Below are 8,182 nucleotides of genomic sequence, written 5' to 3'. Positions count from 1 at the left end.
GATTTATTCTAGAAATTCCTCCTAGAATTCCTCTAGAGATTCCTCCTTCAGGGATTCATCCAGAAATTTCCTTAAGAATCCCTCCGGGAATTCATTCAGGGATTTCTCCAGGGATTTTTTTTTCACGAATCTCCAGGTATTTCTGGAGGGTTTGCTTCAGGATCTCCTCCAAAAAAATCTCCAGGAATTCGTCCAGAAATTTCTTCAAGAATTTATCCAGGGATTTCTCCAGGAGTTCATTAAGGAATTTTTCCAGAGGTTTCTACAAGAATTTCTCTAGGGATTTTTCCAAGAATTCCTCTAGGATTTTTTTCAGGTATTCCTCCAGGGTCTCCTCACCAAATTCCTCCAGGGGATTCCTTCAGAAATTTCTCCAGAAGTTTCCCCAGGCATTCTTCCAGAATATTCTTAAAAGATTTCTGCATGAATTGTATCAAAGACAGGGATTCCTAAGGGGATTTATTTAATTATTCCAGGAATTTCTCCGGGAATTCCTTCGAGGATTCCTCCAGGAACTCCTCCGGGAATTCATCCAGGAATTTCTCCAGGGATTTCCTCCGACGATTCCTCCAGAAATTCCTCTAGGAAAGTTTAAAAGCTTTTACCAGAATACGTTCTAGAATTCTCCTAAGGATCCTTCCTCGAATTCCTCCAGGCTTTACTTCCCCCTGGAACACATTTTAAAATTCCTGCAGGAGTTCCTCTTGGAATTCTTTCAGGATTTCCTCCAGGAATTACTCCAGAACTTTCTCTAGAGACTGTTTAGGGACTCCCTTAGCCTAAGGACTCGGGCCTTAGGAATGCCTAAGCCTAAGGAGTTGCTTACGGCAATCCTTTTGGGGTTGCTTCAGGAACTCTTGCACGGATTACTTCAGGAACTGCTTCAGGGATTCCTCAAGGATTTCCTCTACGAACTCTCCTTAGAATTCCTTCAGAATTTCTCCAATGATTCCATTTGCAATTTCTTCAGGAATTCCTCCAGGAGTTTCTCAAAGAATTCCTCCACGAATTACTTCATAGATTCCTCCAGAAATTCAGCCACGAATTCTTCTAGAGATTCCTCCAGGAGTATTTCTAGAGATTCCTCCGTTAATCCCTACAGACATTCCTCTCTATGATATCCTCCAGGGATTCTCCAAGAATTTTGGCAGGGCTTAGCTCGGGAATTCCTTCTGTGATTCTTGCTGGAATAATTTATTTTAAATTTTCCTTCTAAGGATTCCTAAAGAATTACTCCAAGAATTCCATCTGCGATTTCTTCAGGAATTATTCCTGGTATTCCACTACAAATTCCTTGAGAGGTTCATAAACGAATTTCTCAGGCATTCTTCTAGGTTTTTTTCCATGAATTCCTGCAGGTATTTCTCTAGAATTTCTTCCAGGGATTCATCTAGAGATTACAATAGGCTCCTAAAGTCCTATCGGGATTCTTGTTTTAAACCACAATATATGGTTCAAGAGTACATATTTACTCATTTTTTGACGTTTTTATTAACCGTAGTTGAAAATATATAATTTTTATTTTTTTAGCATTTTGTCTCGTCCCTAGCTTATAACACATACTTTGAGTGATTTTTTTTCACCGTGTATGTCAGATAGGAACATTTTTGAAATCCCAGTGCGAAAAATGTCGAGCTCAGTCACACAAGGTTGACCTCAAATGTCAAAGTAGAACTATTTACCATTTTTCTTATTTCGAATTTTCTCATTATTCCTTTGTTTTTCAAGTTCGAGTAAAATACAATTCCGATTAGAATACCATGCTTGATCGTATTATTCAATATAAGCGAGATTTCGTCTTTAATTTTAGGACCCTATTTTAACGTACACGAAAAGAAATTTAATAATTTAATACATAAGTTGTGAATAATATTTTTCATTTGATACGTTGTAATGGATTTCATAACATGGTTTAATTATGTTTATTTCAAAACCTATTGAAAGCTAAAACATTTTCTTATACCCTGTATAAGTTTTGTGTTATGGTGAAAAAGTATAAGTTTTAACTAATACATTGCATAAGATCGTGCTTTGAAAATTTACTCCAATACAAACAAACGTTGCCGCCGAAATTTCAACGGAGGAATCAATTATGATTATTGCTTTGTCTCGGCATGATCAGAAAAATGTGTTTTCCATGTTTTTATTGTGGCAGAGTAAATTGTGCAAAAAGCAAGCGCTTGAAGATCACGGTAGGTTTTACATATAAATTATCTTCATGTCCTCATGCTTCTGCTAACTCACCTTTATTTTCGACAGGGTATCCCCGGAAATAGCCATCTTTACTTCCTGGAAGATGGTCCCATCCCAAGAAAGTTCCCAACCATCGCAGCCGGAGCTTTTATTCGAATTCCTTGCTTTGGGAGATATTGATTCACTCGCAGCTAGAGAAGCTGCCTTCTCGAGAGCCGCTCAGCCTTCAGCCGGTCATAAATGAACGCCAGAGGACGAAAAAGAATCACGTAGCGTAAGGATGCGTAGCTCTGGGATCCGGTGGAAGTGGAAATGCGGCTCCTGTGGAAGCAAGGACAGTGCAATGCTACGGGGAGATTATTCCAGTGCGGAACTGCTTAGGGAGGGTCGTGGAACCGATTCAGGTTTGTTTCGCAGCTTTGTTAGGTGAACATTGTAATTGTGATTTGAAAGATCGAATTAAATAATAACTGATTGTTTCAAGTCTAAACCTTATTTTTGTTTTATTTTATTTTTCAACATGAAGTTGAATTATTAAGTATCCTACAATCAAAATATTCGGCAATAGAATTCATTAGGTTTGACGCATACATACCATAACACTTCTAATACATATTATTAAAAATACTGAATGACATTCAAAAGTTAAACTTATAAATTTTATAAGTTGTGTGTTATGCTTAATATTACACTCCCAGATGAGATTTATGAGGAGAACGAAATGGCAAAAAAGTATAACATTTTCTTATATATTCGATAAGGAATTTTCTTTTCGTGTAGGCATATGTTCTCATTGAGTCTTGTCTGAATATTTAAGAAAATGTGGAAAATAGGAATGTGGCTTCAATTAAATCGGCATGTAATGCGTCACCTTGCAACCTGAGAGGACATGTGCTGCGCTCAACCTGTGTTGAGAGCATGTCTACTTTTTAAATGAGCACTTTCTATAAATTGGAACGTGAATAGGCAAGTATTAATAAAAAGCATCTGAAGTTATTTTTTTCTTTATTTATAACTTTAATGGAAAATTACCTATCTGGATTAGGATAGAGCAGAGCCAGATGAGAACCCTAAGAATTATTTGTAGTACTAGAAGCGCACCCATGACTAACTTTTATCAGGAATACTAATTAGGTTGCTAACGTTGGTTTTGCCAAAACTAATCGCATTAGTATTAAAACTAAGGGTAGCTCATCTTGCTCTGTCCTACCCTATAATTTGGTGATGACGACGAGAAATAGCTGCTGCTGCTTCAACATAGTTTTGTCCTGTATAACCAGTTTACACCCGACTTGACCCGGTTTGACCATGCATCCGTAGCTCTGTGTACAGCGACGAGGAGACCAGGGGAGAAAAATGCGATGCCAGAGCCGCTATTACAGTTGACATCTTTTACGGGTTATCCCCCTCGGGACTACCTGTAATATTGATTGAGCCCGGGTTTGCAAATGCCGCTGGACTTGGTCAGATGGCCTTCCTGGTATTACTGCTGCTGGTGGTGTGATACGAGCTGATGCTGCTGGTGGAACTGCTGTCATTAGGTCTGCTACAGATCGGCTAAAATCTGCGCCGTGTTTTCGCTGCTGATGCAGAATCACTTGCTGCTGTAGCACCATTTGCTGGGCAACTCGTCGAGGTCAGATAGGTTTCTTCGTGCTGCAGTAGCGGGTTCAACAGGAACAATCGATTTCGCTGACTGGTCCATAGGTTTTCCTGAAAATTCGTTCTCATTAATCTTATTCAACAAAGGGGATTCTCCTGGCCCGAGAAAAAACTGAATGTGCTCACCTTCATTGCTACTTCAACTTTTGACACGCTATTTGTTCTATCAGCTTACTTTCGTCCGTCCTGGGATAACTTATGCATTCCTAGTTCTGTGTACAATGTACAACGACGTTGAAAATACTGAGGAAAATGAATTACCAGGGCCGCCGTTGCAGCTGTTGATGACGAACCGATGGAATCACCGCTTCGGGTGGTCTGTGGAAGCAGACGAATACAAAAACACTTTGAGATTTTATTTTTGTGGATGAGTAATGATCAACGCAAAGAGTTGGTCAAACGACTTACCTTACTGCACCGAGGAAACACTGTCCAGATTATTATACAGCAGAGTTGTGGGAGTCAATCAGTGCTTTAGTGCTTGCTGTAGTATTTGAATTCCGGCGGCGAATGGTGCTGCAGCCGAGGAGGTTTCAGAAATACCGCTGCTCCACTTACAAACTGACGGCAGGTGATATTTATCTCTGGACTGGACGAGCTAGATAACTAGTGATATCCAGATCTCGCCCTCTGTATTTACCAGTGCCAAAACGATAACTAAAAGACGGCGAACTCTTGGACGAACCAATTCTTTAGGTTTAACTTGCACCGAAGGAATACTTTGAATCACGATCCGAGTTATTGCAGGAAGTCCGCTTTTCAAGCTGGAAATATCTTGATACCACTCTCTAAGCTGAATGCTTCCTCCGGTATTATGTTTCGGCGATGATGTCCCGTTATATTAATGTCGACGTAAACACTTTTGTGTTATGTTTACCTGATTTTGTTACTTAAGTCGTTTTGACAGCGCACTTACGTCAGTTGTGAGTTACGTGCGTTACATTAGTCATTGTACCGACAAAACGACACATCTGAAAAGTGCTCATTTTGTTACTTCGGTCAGTTTGATTTATTAAATTTCAAAAGTTCTTAGCTACTATTGAGTTGTGATTTCGCTACACAGCATAAAGCAGGTTATAAGGTATTAAAATATGCAAAAATCTCATTTTTGTTTATTTTGTTACTTAGGACGTATTGAAAATTTGCTCTTGATATATTGATTTTTTGATTTTATTCGAAAGAGCACCTTTTTATAAGCCAGTATGATTTTTTTCAGATTTTTAAATTTTTATTTTGATACCTAAATTCAATTACAAAAAGATTTTTTGAAATCACCTTTTGACAGCTGGGCAACTGCTTGACAGCTCCGCCCAGTACGAAATGCGACGAGGGGTGATTCGACAAATCGCTCTCATACAAACTTTAAATCGATTTTTAAATAGGTTCCCGGGTACCAAAGTTCATGAAAATTTGGATTTCGGCTCAGTTTGGCATGTAGGTTGTGAATATGGAATTATCTCAACACCACTAAAGAAGCCAATTGGCTTCTTTAGCGGTGTTGAAATAATTCCATATTCAGAATCTGCATGCAAAACTGAGCCGAAATCCAAATTTTCATGAATTTTGGTGCCCGGGAACCTATTTAAAAAACAGTTTGAAGTTTGTATGGGAGCGATTTGTCGAATCACCCCTCGTCGCATTTTGTACTGGGCGGAGCTGTCAAGCAGTTGGCCAGCTGTCAAAAGGTGATTTCGAAAAATTTCTTCGAAATCGATTTTAGGTACCAAAATGAAGTTCTAAAAATCTGAAAAAAATCATGGTGGTTCAGAAAAAGGTGCTCTTTCGTATAAAATCAAAAAAATAATACATTTTTCTTAATTTAAAAACCCAATTTAAGACTAGTGCGTAACAGAGAAAATAGGTAGAGAAGCGAAGAGTGAACAGCCGCCTGAACGGCAACACTTTTTCTGTTTTGATTTCATTGCCCGGATGCTGGCAACTGTCGCAAAGCAGATTAATCCACCCATCGAAGGTAATGCCCTAGGATAGTAATGCCTATCGCGCATACCGCATTTGAAAACTTTTAATACACTGAAATAAATTTTGTTGTCGTTTCCACCGAATCCATGGTAGAATTAAGAACTGTACCAACAATTTTCAACCGAATGCAAAATTCTGTTAATTGTACTGAAACATTGTCAATATTACCATGTGTGTATTACTGTTGACTAAAAACATTCTTGGTTCTACTATTTGGGCATTGTAATTTCGACCATGTAGACTTGAATATTGCGCGTCTTAGACAAACATGGTCAAAAATACAATGTCAAAATAGTAACATCAAGAATGTTTTTAGTCAATGATACTTCACGCATGGTAATATTGACAATGTTTCATTACAATTAACAGAATTTTGCATTCGTTTGAAAATTGTTGGTACAGTTCTTAATTTTACCATGGATTCGGTGGAAACAACAACAAAATTTATTTCAGTGTACTGTTGTTGTGAATTACACTACACTCAGGAAAATTGCCTCATACTTAATGGCAAATATCCATTTGCGAAACCACATCCAAAGTATATGCAACTAATACCCGATTACGCAGGCAAAATATCATATGAATAGTATGTGCTCTAAATTGTATGAGTCGCTGCTGTATGGTGCCTCATCAATTGTATGAGTCGCACTAATGGAAAACATTTGTCTACCCCCATTGCAAAAATCCATGTCCCGGACACATAGAAGGAATGAAGATTTTTTTCCCAGTGTAGTTTACAGCATTTTTGAACTCGGTAAGCTGATGATCATTTTTGGTGTAAAATCATGCCCTGAGTTCGAAAACGGAAAGGAAAAAAATTACAGTAGAGCGGAAATTTTTTCGACTTTCCATACAACGTTAATGATTTGAAATCGATTTTTATTCTATTTTTAAGCAAAGTAGCTCACTTCACACATCTCATTCTCCGTAATCAATACTACGATTTAGCTGATTTTTTTACTGTAACTCGCCTACATATGATATGTCAGTTAAACGTTGAGAAAGAATTTTTAGATTGTTTTTTCTTATTGAAAAAAAAAAAAAAAATTCTCAAATATTTTTTGGAAATTTTGCTAAAATTTGAGGAGATCGTGCCAATAACTCGCATATCTTGAATTTCATCAATCTGACGCAAAACCTGCATTCAGATGATCGAATGGTATTGTATTAAGCTTTTAATTTATGGAAAAAGATTTGAAATTGATTGAACAAAACGCAAGATATTTGAATTTTAGTAAATTCCATATTTTAAAAAATTGTGAAACTCGATATTGAGTCTAAACTTAAAAACTGCTCTACTTAAAATTTTTTGAAGCGCGGTTTCGAAATCAGCGCTTAATTGTACTTCAAAAATTATGGTCGTTGACAGAAGTTCACGACTTTCGTTTTATTTTGTAAACTAGTGTTGTCAAACTGATGTTCCAAAATGGAACAATTTTCATTAATTCAACAAATCAATGTTGTTTGCACTGTTGTCCATAATATTGTGTTTCCAGTTCAAAACCGAATTAGCGACATTTTTTCTTTTACTTCCGCTGCGTTTGCCTTGCGTTATACACTATGTCGGAAGTGGGGTGCTGTATAGGCAACTCCAACGGAAGCTAACGATCCCTCCGCATCTGGTGGCAGGAATGAGAAACCTATGAAAAGAGGGGCTTCGCCAAAATTTGCCATTGCGCAGCATAGGCAAACTGCACTTTTTTCACTTTTTCATATCGAATTCCGCATCGTAGAGAAACAAACGAGCACTTTTTGAAAAGAAAATCTAATTCTCTTTCAGATGCGCTCAGATCCGGTAGGTACTTACGAACAACTTATGTGATTAATTTGAGGAGCTCTTGCTATGCCTCCGGCGGGCAATCTTCCGGATTTTTTGTTAGCTGGTCAATCCGGTATCTGTCGCCGTGGGCTTCGAGATTGATGATAATAGAAGCCATTACCAATGGAAAATAGCAACCACCAAGGCAAAATATGAGTTAATTTTGAAAACGAAAAATTGAATTTTTAATGTAAACAAACGATTTTCACCTTATCTCACTTAGCGCCTCTACAATTGGGGGTCATCTGAATTCACCTATAGGCTGATCAGAATTACCCCCAATTGTAGAGGCGCTTGGTGAGATAAGGAGAAAATCGTTTGTTTACATAAAAAAGTAAATTTTTTGTCGTCAAATTTTACTCATTTTTTGCTCTAGAAGTTGCTATTTTCCATTTGCAATGGCTTCCATTATCATCATTCTTGATGCCCACGTCGACAGATACCGGATTGGCCAGCTAACAAAAAATCCGGAAGATCACCCACCGGAGGCATAGCAAGAGCTCCTCAAATTAATCACATAAATTGTTC

At 37.9% G+C, this 8,182-nt stretch overlaps 1 long non-coding RNA gene across 1 annotated transcript; it reads right to left on the bottom strand.

Moving 5' to 3' along the window:
- Positions 1-2,975: 2,975 nt before the first annotated feature.
- LOC134284191 (uncharacterized) lies at positions 2,976-4,980 on the bottom strand. The gene is made up of 3 exons (XR_009995689.1): positions 4,264-4,980; positions 3,982-4,173; positions 2,976-3,906 (listed from the first exon to the last, which is right to left on the bottom strand). It is a non-coding gene; the product is annotated as an uncharacterized LOC134284191 (long non-coding RNA).
- Between the last annotated feature and the right edge of the window lie 3,202 nt (positions 4,981-8,182).

The sequence above is a fragment of the Aedes albopictus genome, chromosome 3, assembly GCF_035046485.1.
Source record: "Aedes albopictus strain Foshan chromosome 3, AalbF5, whole genome shotgun sequence".
In the NCBI taxonomy this organism is placed as follows: Eukaryota; Metazoa; Arthropoda; class Insecta; order Diptera; family Culicidae; genus Aedes; species Aedes albopictus.
Note: the sequence above shows the minus strand (reverse complement) of the source record. Positions and strands in the feature narration are given on the sequence as shown.